The 16,524-nt window shown below is 50.4% G+C and overlaps 1 protein-coding gene across 4 annotated transcripts in view; it reads left to right on the top strand.

Annotated features, from left to right (window-relative positions):
- The first annotated feature begins 9,399 nt into the window (after nucleotides 1–9,399).
- The window catches only part of ATP2B2 (ATPase plasma membrane Ca2+ transporting 2), a 352,425-nt gene continuing 345,300 nt past the window's right edge, over nucleotides 9,400–16,524 (top strand). For 3 of the 4 annotated variants that reach the window (XM_059940372.1, XM_059940370.1, XM_059940375.1), the window contains exon 1: nucleotides 9,400–9,486. The gene's annotated coding sequence lies outside the window, so the exon portion shown is untranslated. The remainder of the gene's footprint in view (nucleotides 9,487–16,524) is intronic. The other variant, XM_059940371.1, reaches the window with a different exon arrangement.

Raw genomic sequence — 16,524 nt, 5'->3', positions numbered from 1 at the left:
TTTATTACGTTGCTGGTGTTTTCCATCTTGATTTCTAGAAGCACTTTATATATTGTGGCAATCAACCCTTTGTCCATGATATAAGATACACTTTTTTTCCCAATTTGTCATTTGCCTCTTGTAATTTCATTTATATATTTTTTCCCACATAGAAATGGGAAAGATTTTTTTATCTTGTTAAATTCAACAATCTTATCTTTTCTGACTTTTGGATTTTGGATGATAGAAAGACCTTACCCACTCCAAAGTATTAAAGGAGTTTGCCCAAGCTTTATATTGGTACTTTATGGGTTCATGTTTTTGTTATTAAGTTAGAATTTCAATCTTCTTGATCCATTTGGCATACGGTATAGGGTATGGATCTAATCATATCTTTTCCCAAATGATTGCCCGTTCGTCCCAGCGCCATTTATTAATAAGTCCATTTGAACCCCACTGATTCGAGATGTTGCCTTTATCATATTCCAGCTTCCTATATGGATTTGAGCCTATTCCTGGACTTTCTATTCTGTTCTGTTGTTACACCTGCCTCTTTATTTGCCAGTGTCACAGTGGTTTAATGACTGAGGTTTTACGGTATAAATCCACCTTAAATCCACCTCATGATGCTTTCCTAGATATCCTTAAACAAATGGGACCTCTCTTCCCCTCTAATCTTAATGTACTGTATGTCTCTGACCCCTGACAGATTGCAAGCTCCTTAAAAACAGGGCCTTGCCTTCTATAACTGCCCACCCAAGGTGCTTGGGGTGGGGCCTGGCACAGGGCAGGCCACTGACACCCACATTCGTCGCTCTTGTCACAGTGATTGCCTTTGAGCATACAGGGCTGTAGTTTCTGGACATCACATTTTTCCTTGTTTGAAAATCAAGACACAATTTCCCTGTCTCCAGCCTTCTGGCATTTCTCCCAGAGTCCTCCCAGATGTCTCAGGACCTGGGCCGGTGACTCTGCAGTGAACTTGGGTGTCTTTTTAGGACTGGATGCTCCTCTTTGGACCCTGGACACTCAAGAGCCCCCGGGGACTAGCCTTTCCTTTCTCCTTTCGGACTTTGGCCCATGGACCCAGCCCTTCCGTATCCAGTGGGAGGTTCCCTCCCTTTGTGGTGAAAGTGGGGTTGGAATCCTGTTTTTCTTTCTTCTGTCAGCATGACAAGGAGGGCACGTTGTCCTGCTTTTGGAGTCCACCCTGCACTGAAAAGTGTGCAATGGAAAAAAGCCTTTTCTGTTGAGCCTAGAGATGCTTCCGCAAGTCTGGGCCAGTTCATGACTATCGGCTCTTTTTAAACATCAGGCCACTGTAAGGGCTGTGCAGCCCTAGTTAAACATTTTGCAGCCTGTCCTCCACATAAGCCCCTGTACCAGGTGCCAGGGGCACAGTGATACCCCATCTGCCCTGGGAGAGCTGAATTTCCAGCAGGGCACCTGCACAGACATAGAAAATACCAACGGCATGGTGTTCAATATGACAGCGTGTGCACTGGGAGGCTTTTTTGGTCCCCAGGTCCCTTTCGTGATGCAGAGGTTAGCACGGCATGGCATTTTCTCAAGCTGGGGTGGCCTTGAGCCTGTCTAGTGCACCTCACCCCCACATTTTACCCATGACAACACTGAGCCCCAAGGAAGTGACAGCACCCCAGGTCCCCAGCAAGTCAGACTCCAGGCTGAGAACTGGAGCCTGAGCCTATGTCACTGATCTTCCACCAACCTCACAGTTTTCTCTCTCTACCTCCCTCCCAACCAAACCAGCTCCACGGCCAGGCACCATAAACCTCCCAAACATCTCTTAATTCCCTGTATTTCCCACACACAAGATCCAAGGCAGCATGATCTCTCACCTGGATCATTTCAGTGCCTCTGCTTCCCCCTCTGGTCCTCAGGGAAGCCAATGGAATCCTATCAAACTGCTGTTTTGATCAGGTCACCTTATTGCTTAAGAACTCTCAATGGCTCTCTATTGCTTTTTTAACAATTCCTTAAACTTTTTATTTTGAAATAATTGTAGATTTGCATGCAATTTCAAGAAATCGTAGAGGTTTCATGTACCTTTTGAAAGCCAGTTTCCCCCTATAGCACTATCTTGAATCACTGTTCTTGTGGCTTTTAAGATAAAGATGGAGATTGTTATTCTAGTCTGACCCTGGAGTCAGAGAGATCTGGGTTCAAATTCTGGCTTCACCACTAACTGGGCGACCTTGACAAGTTATTTTGCCTTTCTGAGCTTTAGGGTTTTTGGGGTATAAGATTTATAATAAAAATACTCACCTCAAAGGGTTGCTTGAGTCTTAATGAGATAATACATACAAAGAGCTTAAAACAGAGACTGACATATTGATTGGCATTTGATAAATGGTAGAATGGCTTGGAATGGTCTGGCCCCTGCCTACCTCTTCCTGCCCACAATCCCTCTTGCTCTCTCTGCTCCAGTCACACTTAACTTCCTTCTGATTCTTACTCTTGTCCTTCTCCTACCCCACCCCAGGACCTTTGCACATGCTGTTCACGTTCCTTCTCTCATAGTGCAGTGTGTTTTATTTTCCCTTACAAGTACTGATTTTAGTGTGTAAATGTCTAATGATATTTGGGGGGTTTTTGTTATTATTCTTCTCCACTAGAATATGAGTCCACAAAAGTCAAGATAATGTTTGTTTTTCTCACCAAAGTATCCCCAGCACCTCGCAGAGGGTCTGGCACTGAGGAGGGACCAATACGTATTTCTCATCTGAGTCAATGAGCAAACGGCAGGGGTGGGTGGGAAGAGAAGGTGATGATGGGGATGGTGCTGAAGATTTTATTAGCAAACATTTATTGAATGGTTATTGTGTGCCTCACAGTATGCTTGACACTGTGTGAATTCTCTCATTTAATTCACTTACATTTAAAATAACCTCCATCATTCTCTATCCAGGTTTATTTTTTCCTTGGCTTGTTATCACTGCCTGATATTATATGTTTATTTAGTATCTGATTTCCTCAATAAGGTAAACTTCATGAGCTCAGAAATTTAGTTTTGTTCCCTGCTGTGTCCCTAGAGCCTAGAAGAGTGCCTGGTACATAGTGGGCACTCAATGAATATTTGTGGAATGAATGAATGATCACATGAAATCTATGAGGCAGGTACAGTTATTACCCCACCCTCATTTTAAACATGAGGAGATGGAAGCTTGGCGAACTTAAGTACCTGGTCCAGGTGAAGGCCAGAGCTGGGACTTGAACCTGAGTCCTCTGACTGCAAAGCCCCTAAGTTTAACTGTGATGCTCTCCTGCTTTGGGTTCCCCCAAACAGACACTGAGACCAGGATTCAAGCTTAAGTAGCTCATTTGGGAGGTGATTCCAGGAAACCAGGAGGGGCGAGGGAAGTGAGACAGGGAAGGGAAGAGAAGGAGGCCAGCAAAGTGTCATCATCAAGCTGCTTACGCTTGGGACCACTGGAGCTGACTCCCACCAAGGTGGTCTGGTTGCTGATAGAGACCAGCAAGCTCAGAGTTATCCTGCCCAACGGGCGGGGGAGCTGGAGAACTCACACCCCAGCTCCCATCAGCCACTAGTTGAGGGCTGCTCCCGGGAGGAATGACTCTCTAGCCTGTCTGCCTTGCCCCACGTATGGGCTGATGCTCCCCCGGTCAGACAGAAGTTCTTGCAAAGACTGGCACTCATTTGCCAGGGGAATGCAGTGGGGCACTACCAGCACCTTTTTCAGATGCCACACAGACTCTCACCCTCAAAAGGTTGCTGTATTTTCTCCAAAGATGACATTTAAAGACCACATATTTATAGGAGAGAAGCCCTTCCTCTCCCTCCCCCGGGCTTGGCAGCTCTCCTCACCCACACCCTCTTGGTCTCACTTCTTGGGGTCCTAATATCCTTCAAAGTCTGGTTTAGATCCCGTCCTAGGTCCAGGCTGGAGGAAGCCCCAGAGATTACTTGCTGCACCTTCTGACTCTGTGAGGGGCTTCATCGTAGCTCTGGTGGAAGGTCCTCCTGGCAGGGCTGCAGTCTGACCTCTGGGGGCCCTACCCTACCCTCCCTAGTCCTACAGACGCTTCTGGTCCCTCTGCTACGTCATGGTTCATACGCGTGGCCTGAGCACCTCCCTCTCCCTCCCCAGCTTGCGCTGCAGATCCCATCCCGACGGGGTTTCCTGCCTCCAACTGCATTAGATTTTCCAGCAGCCACCCTGGTGTATGTTAAGCCTAACCTGAATCCCCAAGGGTTCTCCATCTGACCCCTGTCTTCCAAGTCAGATGGAGAGTCCCCCATGGGAACTGGAAGGAGTGCATCTTCACAACCACAGTACAGAACAGGCTCTTGGTCCGTGCTGAATTTCATCTCGATAAACACAGTCCTGCAGAGGAATAGACTTGTCCCTCCCTGCCATGCTGGTTCACGGTCAGCCCAAGCATCATTTTCTTTCATGGAGAGGTGGAGTTGAACACATTTCCCTTATTTCTATCTTTCCTCCTTCTGTCTCACTCTGTGCCTCCCTTCTCTTACTACAGAACCGGCTACAATTGCCCGATTTTGCTTTCCTGAGCATTTGGGTTTGGGTCTATCCCCTTCCCTTAACCCCCTTCCCATTCCACTAGCCCCTGTTGAGGAAGAGGATTCATACACATTCATCTCTGAATCCTGCACATCGTGCAAGGGCCTGGCTCGCCGTTGGTGCACACACATCAGATAAATGAATGGATGAGTTCTCAGCTGGGGCCAAACCCCTTCTATGGCTGCACAGCCACTGTCCTTCCTGCCTCCCTCCCCGTCTCACTTGACACACCCTCGCTGCAGGCACATCAGACCCCTCACCCCCACATTCTCATGCCCCGTCTCTCTCGTCTCTCTCTGACATGCCCTTGACATGCCCCTCGTCCCCTTAGAGAAATCCTTCTGGGAATGGAGAAGAGGCAGCTGGCCTGGCTCTTCCTTTTTCTAGATCAGTGCCTTAGCTGATCCGTGCCTTCGCTTGTTCAACTGCAAAATGGGAATAAGAAGACGATCTGAGGTCTGGTTCCCCAGAAGCAAAGCCTGGGATGGGCATTCTTGTGCATGGCATTTACTGAAAGAGTGCTCTCAGGAGAAACCTGCAGGGGAAGGAGTGGGGCAGGACAGGGAAGGGAAAGGTGCTTGGCAAAGATGTGGTTTCAGGACAAGTCCACCCTCAGCCTGATCCCTGGGGGAGCCCTGGAGGGTGAATTGCACCATAGAGGCTGTTGCTACCTAGTGGTTCCCATCGGCCAAGGACCATATCCTCCGGAGAAGGGTGCAGGTGTGAGAAGCCAGACCCCAGAGAGCAAGGGGCTGGGCGTACCTGCAGGGTGGTGCATCAGTAGCGTCTGCTAACAAACACCTGCCTGATAGACTCGTTGGGAGGATGAAATCAGTGTGTTCAAAATACTAAGAATAGTAATCGACACAGTAGAGTTCAGCTATTGTTTCTGTCATCTGTCCTCTTGCTTCAAAACCCTGTAAAATTCCACCTCCGAAGTCTTCCTCACTGGCTGTCTTGAGAATTAATCATCCCTCCCCTGGCTGCCTCAGCACTGGGTGTTTTTCCTTCTCATTTAAGTTTTAAAACTGCACAAATAAAACATGGGAGATTGTTAGTGTAAAAGATTCTCACAAAGCCTGAAATATACCGGGTATACGCAGAATGTTCTCTCTGCCCTCCCATCCTCCCCAGAGGAAATCCCCGTTCAGTCTCCTTGGTGATGCTTTGTGACTCAAGTGTATTGATCAACCTGCCTTGTATTTGGGGAGTTGGGTTTTCCCAGCTGCATTTAGAGACCCTTAATGGGAGGGATCTGGCTTGCCATTTCCTCTCCCCTGCTCAATAAACATTTGCTCAGCTCAGTCTCCCGAGCTTCTAGAGAACAGGATGGGGGTGGGGCAGGAGGTCTTCAGCCTCCTCTCCTTGGAGATTCCGACTCTGGACCTGAGTCAGCCCAGGAATCTCTTTACAGATTCCGGTACCAAGGTCTCCAGGTAGGTGAGATAAAAATGTGTCTGAGAGGATGCAGTTTTAAAGGTGGCTTCTACCTGATGAAGACCTTGCTCATCGATTTATTTAGATGTCCCCTCCTTCTTGCTTAGTAGGACTATCGTTTTGTGTGTGTGCATTGAATGACTTTTACTATGACTAAAATAGTAAGAGACAGTCCTTGTGGGGGATTGGAAAATAAAGTCGGCTTTAATCCCATCCCATCAAAATCACTTTTGAGGGACTTTCTCGCAGTCCTGGGATCACGCCATCCTGGCCAGTTTTGCTCTCAGCCACTTCTGGCCCCTGCCCCTCTAACAGGCCACCGGGGACCCATGCTTTTTTCTCTTCTTGTTGTGAACTCAGAGATGATGTGCCCACCAGCTCGCCAAGCGCCGGTCACCTCCCTGCCTCTTCTTCCTGGTCCGGCAGAGGGAAGCGGCCATTTCCCTCTTTATCTGCTGCCAGTTCCATCGCTAAAGAAGTCTTCAAGTTGCAAGGGTCTGTCAGGGGCCTATTTTTAGTAGAGTGGGACTTCTGGGCATCCAGATTGCCAAAGCTCCCTCGCTACCAGATGCTCTTCTGCGTTGTCACTGGAACCCCCATGTCCTCACTTCTCACACACTTGTCACTTCACATAAACTTTGCCACAGCCGAGCAATTCCTCCCCCCCACCATTCTCAAATGAGGAAACTGAGAGGGGGCTGGTCTAGGTTCCCATGTGCAGTAGTGAGCCCAGTGCCTCACCTGACCCCCCCCCCCATCCTGTCCACTCCACTCCCACGACCCCTTGTGCCTCTTAGGTGGACAGGACCACATTCTGCGGGAGAGAGAAGGGGCGTGTGTGTCTGTGTGTAAATAAATAACATTGATCTTTCTCCTGCTAATCCAGAGGTCATAAGCTGCTGGCCTGCGGGCCAAAAACCTACCACAGCTATACAGTGTTTGCTCCTCTCAGAGTTTTAAATTTTTATAAATTGTTGATGACATTTACAGATCAAGAGTATTCACATAAAAATCCAGATGTCCGGCTTCTCTTGAAAAAATAGAAAAATGGTGGTCTAGACTCACATCCCTGCTCGGCCAACAGTTGGGTGGAGCTGAGTAGCGGCTGTACCCATTTGACAGGGCAGATGCCACAGTCCCCACCACTCCTTGTTACCTCCCCCAATAGAGCCAGTGTCAGCTGCTATTTGTCACCTCACATGCACTGTTGCTTTTTCTTATTGGTAGATTCCAGAGGAGAGAGCCATAAGTCAGAACCAGCCCACCTCACTCAGTATTGCCTAGTCCTTATAGGCATTCTCTCTGCTGTCCTTCAAATCCCTACCAAGTCATCCTTGCAAATCCCAGAGCCTTAGCACACAGTAGGTGCTCAAGAATAGCTACCGTTTGTTGCGTGTTTACCTTGGAGGAGGCTATGGAATTATCACCCTTTAAATAAACTAACAGGCTCAGAGAGGTTGAGGGCATGCCCAAGGTCACCCAGCTGGTGAGTTTTGTCACTAGGACTTTTGTGGTGTCATTTACACTGAGTTGCCTCACCTTTTGCAGCTTTTCACACCCATTCCTTTTGCCTTTCAACTTGTCTGCTGGTTTCTGAAGGTTTCATAAAAGAAATAGTAACTAAAGCTGAGCCTTGACACTATGACTGGACAGGGACTGATTGAGAGAGGGAGAAAGGCATTTTCATCAAAGGAGCAGAAGAGAGGCAAGAGACATGGTATAGGGCCAAATGTGCATCATGGAGGGGCGTTGGAAACCAAGGTGGGAACAGAGTGGAAAGGGCACCTGGGGCCAGAGCAGGAAACCTGGAATGGCAGACCGAGGCTCTGGGACTTCCGAGGGCACTAGGGAGCTATGGAAGGTTTTAGAGCAGGAGCAGATGTGATCCATGTCTGGCTTCATGAAGGCTAGTGTGAGAGCTGGATGGAGGCAGAGAGGAGGCAACTGTGAGAATCCAGAAGAGAGGTGTTGGGGCCCTTCAACAGTTTCCAGAGGGACTGTGGAGGCCCCGTCAGTGAGGACTTGGTGATGGGAGAGCCTGGAGCTGGTCATCTGGAGGCCCACAGTGTCATTCAGTGGGATGGGGAAGGGGGGCGTCCGTGGGGAGATGTCCTCTGGGCACCTGGGGGGGAGCAGAAGGCTGCAGCAGGAGATGCAGTGCCGCCTGCCAAGCCAAGTGCGCAGCAGTGAGAACGGAGTGTTCTGAGCCAAGAGCCTGGAGACACCTCCTCTCACACCTGCTGGATTTCCTTTTGGTCATGGCCTCCCAGGCCCCCTCTTCCCTCTATGCCTAAACCCCCAAGAGTGAATATCCTCTGAGCCATCCCAGGGCTTCAGAGCACAGACCATGATGAATTTTGGCCCCATGAATGGTAGCAGGATCCCAGCTGTTCCTAGGAAGCAGGCTTTCCAGACACCTAGAGCCCAGGGTCTCCCAGCCACCCTAGCTCCTCTTTCAACAAACCAAGGCCTGGGGATGGGGAGTTACCATGGTCCGGCCCTCCCTGCCCCCCACCTCATGGGGGCCCATCTTCTCTCTTCCTGCGAGCAGAGCAGTGCATTTGGCTTTTTATAAAGACAATAAATAAATAAGCAAGTGGGCATGATTAATTGATGGTGTGGAGCAGACCGAGGCACTGGGAGTCAGGTGGCCCGGCTTCCTGGTGGCCCTAGGCTTTTCAGCGACCTGCGGCCTGTGCCAAGGAGGGGACGCCTGCATTGGGGAAGTGCTTTCAGTGTGTGCCTGGGGCGTTCACCTTTCTTCTCCGCAGGGCCTCTGTCCTGGCCTCCTCTAGGCTCTAGGCCAGGCCAGGCTGGAGGCTGGGGGCCAACAGGTGCTGCTGCACTAGCCCCATTTTTCTTGGGGTCTGAGTGCCCTCAGGCTAAACACCGTAGAACTGGTCCAGCCAGCCCCTCCCCCCAAGCTTGGTCTCCTCATATACCCACTCCACACAGCCACAGGTTCCAGGTGTGTTGGGAAGGGAGGGTTGGGACACCCTGACCCAAGGGGAAGGGAGAGAAGGGATGCCTCCAAGGGCCAAGCTGATGGTGGGGGGCCGGGGGCGTGGGGTAAGGGGCTGGTGCCGATGGAGGTACCCGCAGACGGAGCCCTGGGAGAGGCCAGAGACCCCTCCCCGGGACACCCAGCACGTGCGCGTGGGGGAGGGCTTGGGCTGGACAGCGAGCTCCGGTCCGGCAGGGCGCTCTCCGTGCAGAGTTTGCGGAGGGCCGAGGGGGAGCGCGCGGGGGAGGAGGGAGCGGGAGGGGAGGGAGGAAGGGAGGGAGGCGGGCAGAGCGCAGTGCAGCGGTGGCAGAGGCGACGGTGGAGGGAGGGAGGCAGGCGGGCGGCGGCGGGGCCGCGGGGCGAGGCGAGCGCGGGGCAGCCGCGGCACAGGAGCCGCAGCCTCAGCGGGGCCGGGCCGGGCCGGGCCGGGCGCGCACCAGTGGCGGCGGCAGCGGCAGCGGCAGCGGCAGCGGCAGCATCTCACTCGCGGAGCCGGCGCAGGTGAGGCGGGGGCGGCCGGGCCCGGGGCTCTGGGCCTCCTCCTCTCTTCTTTGGTCTCTATCTCCCTCCCGGCCGGCTTCCCTTCCACGGGCGCTCGGCCCCGGGACCCCTACCGGGCCAGAGCCCGAGCCGGAGCGCGTCCTGGGTCCCCTCGCCCCGCGGAGGCAGGCGCCTTGTCAGCGGTGACCTTGAGCGGGCACCGGGCGCGGGCGGGGCGGGCCGGGGTGGGCGCCTGTGGACCCGGCGCCTGCGGGCGCGGGGAGGGGGCGCGCCGTGTGCCTGCCGCGCGCAAACTTTCAGGGGCTCCGAACAGCCCCGGAGCGGGGGTGGGGGGGCCTTTAGGGCACTAGAATCCCCCAATTTCTTCCTTCCCAGCTGGCTCCTCTGCCAGGCTTCCCCCCCAGTATTGGGGGTCCCCTTTCTCCAGGCCCTGATTCCTGCAGTCTAGGGACGTGAGCAGAGCTGTGGACGCTGACCCATGGCTGGGGGCTTCTCTCCTCCGCAAAGGCGGTTTCCGGGCTTCTAAGGGCTGAAGCGCTCCAGGACCCTCTGCCGGGTGCTCTCTGCATCTCGGCATTGCCTTTTCCTGGCGCCCCTCTCCCTGCCCGCAGCCCTTCCCCAAGCACCAGGAGTCCCCTACCTGGTGACACAAGAGCTCCAAAGCCGCACACTCAGTTGGACTCTCAGATCCGAAGCTTGATTTTTCAGCCCAGCGTCAAAGGGTCCTTGAGAAAGTGGGCTCAGGCAGGTACCCCCCTAGGTCCCCAAAGTGGGTCAGTATGTTTCTGCACACCTGGACTCTCCCAAGGGCATGGTCATTCTGAAGCGCTGTGGTCTCCGGAGAAACTATGTCTGGCCATCGGGTGTGTCTTAGCATCCTGGATCGTTAGTCTTGGAAAAGGGAAGTGAGGCCCAGAGAGGGTGAGCCAGCCTCAAGGTCACACAGCCAACCCCAAGAAGGAGCAAGAACTGGGCTTTCTTATAGTGGGTTGGGGAGGGATGGAGAGGACTCCTGTTTGGTTCCTACACCTGGGGGATCTGGGCTCTGTCTCTTACTAGCTGTGTGACCTCTGACAAGTCATTTCCCCTCTGACTCACTTTCCCCATGTGTAAAATGGGGGTAGCTACCTCACAGGGCTGTTCTGATGGCTGGGTTAATATTCTTAAAGTTCTTACTGTCATGCCTAGTACACGGTCTGTGTGCAAAAATTTTTGGCTGCCAACGTGTGAAATTTCCTTTCTGGGCCTGGAAGGGAAGAAACCATTCCCATCCTCTCCCTCCTGCTTCTGGCACGTAGATTTAGGTGGGCTCTCCGCTGTGGCTGTGTGAGCTGCTGGGGAACAGCACCTGCTAGAACCCTGAACCCCTGTGCCCTGTCTGGAATGTTCAGTGGTGGCAAGGGTCCCAGACCCTCAAGCGCCCTCTGGACCTACTGGTTCGGCTAATGTAGGCTGTGGTTTCTTGCTGCTTCCATGGGGAGAACAATCCCTAATTTCTAACTGGGAAATGAAGAGAGGACCTTGCTGCAGCCCCAGGAAGATTCCCCCCTCTCCCCACAGTCTCATGGGGGAGCATCAGCCTCACCTTCCCCACCTGACCCACTCTTCTCCCTACCTCTGTGAGATGCCATTCCTTCTCTCAAAGGTACTATTGACAACAGAGGAGATGGGGCGGGGGGAACTCATTCATTCATTCATCCATTCATTCTCCAAGCCTTGATTCATGCCTTCTTTGAGTCAAGAGGTGCTCGGAAATAACTGTGAAATCAGCCATGTCTTGTAGTTATGAAGCTCCTACCAGGTGCCAGGTACCTGCTGGGTCCTGGAGACACATTCATTCATTTGATAAATTTTTATTAAGTACTTAATATGTGCTAAGCACTGTTTGATGTGCCAGGGAGACATTGGTAAATAAAACAGATCTGGTCCCAGCTGTCTAGGGTGACCATACAATTCGCCATCCAAACCAAGACACTTTTGAGAACAAGAGCGGGCATTATTAATAACACCAAGACCACAGACATAAACCAGGACTGTCCAGCCAAACTGGGATGCGTGGCCATCCTGTGACCTCGTGTTTATACACCAGTGTTCGCGGAGAATTGTTAATGTTTTTTGAGCTTGCTTTCTGCCAGGCTCCGTTAAGCACTTTCAGGTTATCATTTGATTTAATCCTCCTGGGGCTGTGAAGCTGCTGTTACCATCTGCATGCAGCTGGTTAGTGGTGGGGCTGGGACCACCTCTGCTACTTAACTGCTGGGCCGCCCTGCCTCCCCAGAGATGGACAAGACCCAGGGCCCACGGGCGCTCTCACTCTCTCTCAAAGAGTCTCACAAACGACTGTTAGGAACACAGATGCTGTAATAGATGTGCCACAGGGGCAGACAGAGGCACAGGTTCTGCCTGGAAAAGTCAGAGGCAGCTTCCTGGAGGAGAGGACCTTTGAGCTGGACCTTGAAACATGAGTTAGGATTTTGATAGACTATACAGTTGAGAGGAGGGCATCCAGGCCCAGGTTGCTAAGGCTTGAAGGTGTGGGGTATGTAAACTGTTTGGAGCTACCACCCCAAGATGGGTCTGGGTCTAACTGTGACAGGACGAGCGTTAGATCTGAAACAGCAGAGCCAGTGGAGATTAAGTCCGAGACTGGTGTGCTGTGGAATTTTAGAAGGATGCTCTGAAGATGTGACTGTTGTAGAAGCAGGGTGTAGAGAGACAATTTGTTGTACTAGATTTCCCTTTGAAAAGAATTTATAACCTGATCTATACTATGGAACAATTTCAGGGAAATTGTTTCGTTACATAGAATCACTGCAGAAGAATTTTACCATCATCTTTAGCAGTAAAAGTGTTTCACCAGGCAAAGTGATTGCTGACAAGAGAAATATTAACCTACTTAAGGGAGAGAGTGTTTAGTAGCATTATTTGCAAATAAGGAATGTGCTCATTACAAGTTAAATCTTTTCTATTTGTTAAATCACATCCCAAAACTCTAACTTCCTCTTCTCTTCCCTCCTCTCCATGTCACCTCTGTCACCGTATAAATCTGCAAGTGTCAATGATAAAACTGTATTTCTCTAGTGAAGTCTTATTTCTTAGATTTTTCATTAATTCAGACTGGCCTCCTTTCCTATCCCCACCAATGGAGTGGAATTATTAGCTGTATGGTACCTAAAAATTTGAATCCATCAGTAGAGAACAAGAACAAAGGGGGTCAAATTGGGGCCTTGAGATTGAAAAATCAGGCTAGAAAGATTTGAGAAGCAGAAGAGAACTTGATGGAAGGCAGGGAAGGAGGAAGGAGCAGGGCCAGCTCTGTGGGCGTGTGACCTGTGAGTGAGGCGGGGCCCTGTGCTGAGAATGGCCCTACACTTGATTTAATTCTCTGTGGTTGCCATATTGAAATTCTTAATACTTTTTGAACAGGGGACCCCAAATTTTCATTTTGCATTGGGTCCCACAAATTATATAGCCAGTCATGGGAGGGAGAGAGGAAGAGAGAGATGGGGGTAGGAAGACAGAGGGGAAAAGATAGAGCTAGGGGAGAGAGAAAAGAAAGTGACATTTCTAAAGCCCCTGCCATATGCCAGATGCTGCGTGAGACCATTTTGCATGTTTATCTACTTTATTCTTCATGACAATCCTATGCGGTAGGCAATATCATCCCTGTTTGAAAATGTAGATTTTATGTGATTCAGGTACGGTAAGGCCAATAGATCAGGAGATGACTGCTATTGAAAAGACAGTTTGTGACTCACAGTTCCCAAGAGGAGGGGGCACACCACGCCATGGGAGGCCACACAGGGAAGCACCAGGGTCAGTCAGGAGGCCGAGGGAGCAGAGAAAAAACACCCACAGCAGCCTTTATTGTGGTTTCCACGGGAAGGAACAGGAGAGGCAGGGTAAGCAGGTTTAGGTTTGGCTAGTTAGAATAATTTCAGCGAGCTCTGGGGCATAGGGACTGTCCCTAGTTGTCTGGTATCTGGCCCTGGGGTGATTAGGGCAGGCAGAGCGCATGAGCTCCATAAAGGAGGTGGCGGACAGGAGCATGGGAGACTGTCCATGCTTTCTCTGCCCCTTCCCACCTGTCCTCACCCCAGCAGGTCATAGAACTTTAGAGCTAGGATATCCCTTGAAGAGTATCTGGGCCAACTCCTTGATTTCACAGAAAAAGTGAAAAGATAGGTCCAGAGAGGGAAAGCAACTTCTTCAGGGTCACACAGCATTTTGAGGGGTCTGAACTAGACCTAGAATTCGTGTCTCCTGCCACTTGAGCTACTACTTATTATTGTTTATTTCTTCCTAGAGTAGAGTTAGGACTAAGCCAGATCCACCAAACTGAACATGGTAGGGTCTGAGTTCCTGTCTCACTTAACGTCATATCCCCAGGGTGCCTGTAGCAGTATGTGCTCAATACACTATTGTATCAGTTTCCTAGGGCTGCCGTAACAAATTAGCACAAACCGGGACACTTGAAACAACAGAAATCTATCCTCTCACAGTTCTGGAGGCTAGTAGTCTGCAGTCAAGGGGTCAGCAGGGCCACACTCCTTCTGAAGCCTGTCGGGAAGCTTCTGATGGTTGCCAGTCTTTGTTGTCCCTTAGCCTGTAACTACATTACTCACTACATTACTGCCTCTGTCTTCACACGGCTGCCCGGCCTCTGTCTGTCTCTATTTTCAAATCTCTCTCTCCTTATAAGGACAACAGTCATTTTAGAGTAGAGCCCACCCTCATTGAGGATGACCTCATCTAAACTTGATCACATCTGCAAAGACCCTATTTCCAAATAAGGTCACGTTTACAGGTGCCAGGGTTAGGACTCCAGCGTATCTTTGGGGAGGACACAACTCAATGCACAACAACAATGAACCAGAGTGAGTGAACGTTTATGATTTGGGCCAAGAAGGAACTCCTCTCTCCCCCAAGATTAATACCAGTTCTGAAGAATCGAAAGTTCTTTAGAAGGAGCAAACAACAACTGTTCAATCCACATTTAGAGAGAAAATCAATCCACATTTAGAGAGAAAACAGCCCAAGTGTACACAATAGCATCTCCGTTTGAGCCAGCCTGCTTGCCCCGCAATCCTTGTGCCATCACTTTTCTAATCCTGTCTCTGTGATCCTGGATGAGTGAGGGGCTTCAGCTCTCTGTTTCCTTATCTGTAAAACAGGATACCATGCCTACCTCATGGGTGCTTTTGTGAGGAATAAGAGGAATTAAGATAAGTGATTTTTAGAACAGTGCCTGGCACACAGATGTTACTGTTAACCACCATCATCATCTTGTAACTTACATAACTTTTCACGTATCTTCGTGTCTTTCAATCTTCTTCACAGCAAGCCTGTAATATGGCTCTATAAATACCAGCTTCCTTTCCCCATAAGGTGGTTACTCATTGATGAAGCCAGATCTCAAACCCCGTCCTCGGGTTTCCAGTTCCAAGCTGGCCTTACGGTGTGGCACCTGCTCCGGTAGCTGGAAGCCCACTGGTATGAAGATGTTGCTAACGGATACTTCCTGGTTTCATGGGGCTGGGAGGTTGGAGAGGAGTGATATGTCAGGCCCTGGTAGGGGAGGATGTGAGGGGAAGGGGGCGGTACCCAGAAAGGGGAAACAGCCTCAGTAGCTGTTGCCCCCTTATCACTGTGCTTCTCAGAGGTGGCACAGACTGGGTCTTCTATTTTTAACTTTGCATCCTCAGGCCCTGGCAGATAGTAGGTGCCTGATAAATGTGTTGGATGAATGGATTTCTTATAAAACACAAATAGTCACTGCCCCCCACCCAACAACAACAACAAAATCCTGGGACGAGGCCACCTTGCCTAAGCAGTGATGGCTGTCCACAACTCACAGGTGGGCCATTGATGTGTGAGCAACTTCAAAAAACGTGCTTTTGATGCTATTTGAGGAAACTGGGTGAGCTGTGAAGCCTGGGGGTGTAAAAAGGGTCCAATACGTAGGTGGGATAGAAAAGGCACAGAATGTGATGAACCGGCATTGGAGAGAGATGCCGCGTTGAATGAATCCCCCAAACGTTGTCATCAGCAGTAGATTAAGAACAGGAGGCCAAGGGAGTTCTCTCTCATCAACTCAGTGCAAAGGGCAACCAGCTGAATTCCGAAGTAACCGCATGTTTTTATCAGCACTGACTCACATTTGACTGTTCGGTAACATCACAGTAGTTAAGAGTGCCTAGGAACAAATTCTGGACAGACCTTTTACTAGCTGTGTGACTTTGGGCAAGGGGCTTAACTTCTCGGTGCCCGTTTCCTCAGCAGTAAGAGAGGAGAATAAAAGTAGTGCATGGGATTGTTTTAAGAATTAAGATTTGTAGAGTGTTTAGCAAAAAGCCTGGACCGTAAATATCATCTCCCTCCTTTGCTGTCTTCTTCCTCCTCCCCAACCCTTCCTCTTCTCTCTTCTTTGTAATGTATTAATTGAATTAGTCATTAGTGCTATAGAAATATTTCCGGCTCCTTACTTTCTAGGTGCATGGTAAATGGAACTTCCTTGCCTGTTTTGACATTAGTTATAGCTGTGTGTCTTGCTTTGGCCGGTGAACTTTGAAAAGTGACATGTGTCACCCCTGGATGGAAACTTTAATAACCAGCATGCTGTTAGCCACTGCCCCCTTTTCCTCCCTTGGCAACCGAGGCTGCATGGAGACAGAGCCTCCCTCAGTCTGATTCCTGAGTGAGGGTGATACAGAGCAGAGCCCTCAGCCAAACCGTGATGGCCGTGTAGCAGCGGTGAGAAGTGAGCCTTCGCTTTAAGTCACTGACACTTTGCTCTTATTTGTTACTGCAGCATAACCCGGCCCGTCCTGTCTGATACGGGCAAGGCGTGAGTTAAAATAGTCACAACTTGTTTAGAGATATGTGTGTCTTTTAATTCCTTCACACGTGAAGCCAAAAAATTGTAGTGTTTGAAGGTGCTGTGAAGACAAAACGTGTGAGAACCACTGCTCTGTGAGGTGAAGGCCAGTCTCCCTAGCGCAGAATATGTGGAGCTTACCAGTTTCACCCCAGCCTCAT

Source organism: Balaenoptera ricei, chromosome 11 (genome assembly GCF_028023285.1).
Source record: "Balaenoptera ricei isolate mBalRic1 chromosome 11, mBalRic1.hap2, whole genome shotgun sequence".
Lineage (NCBI taxonomy): Eukaryota > Metazoa > Chordata > Mammalia > Artiodactyla > Balaenopteridae > Balaenoptera > Balaenoptera ricei.
The sequence above is the reverse complement of the archived record's forward strand: the minus strand, read 5'-3'. Positions and strand labels throughout refer to the sequence as shown.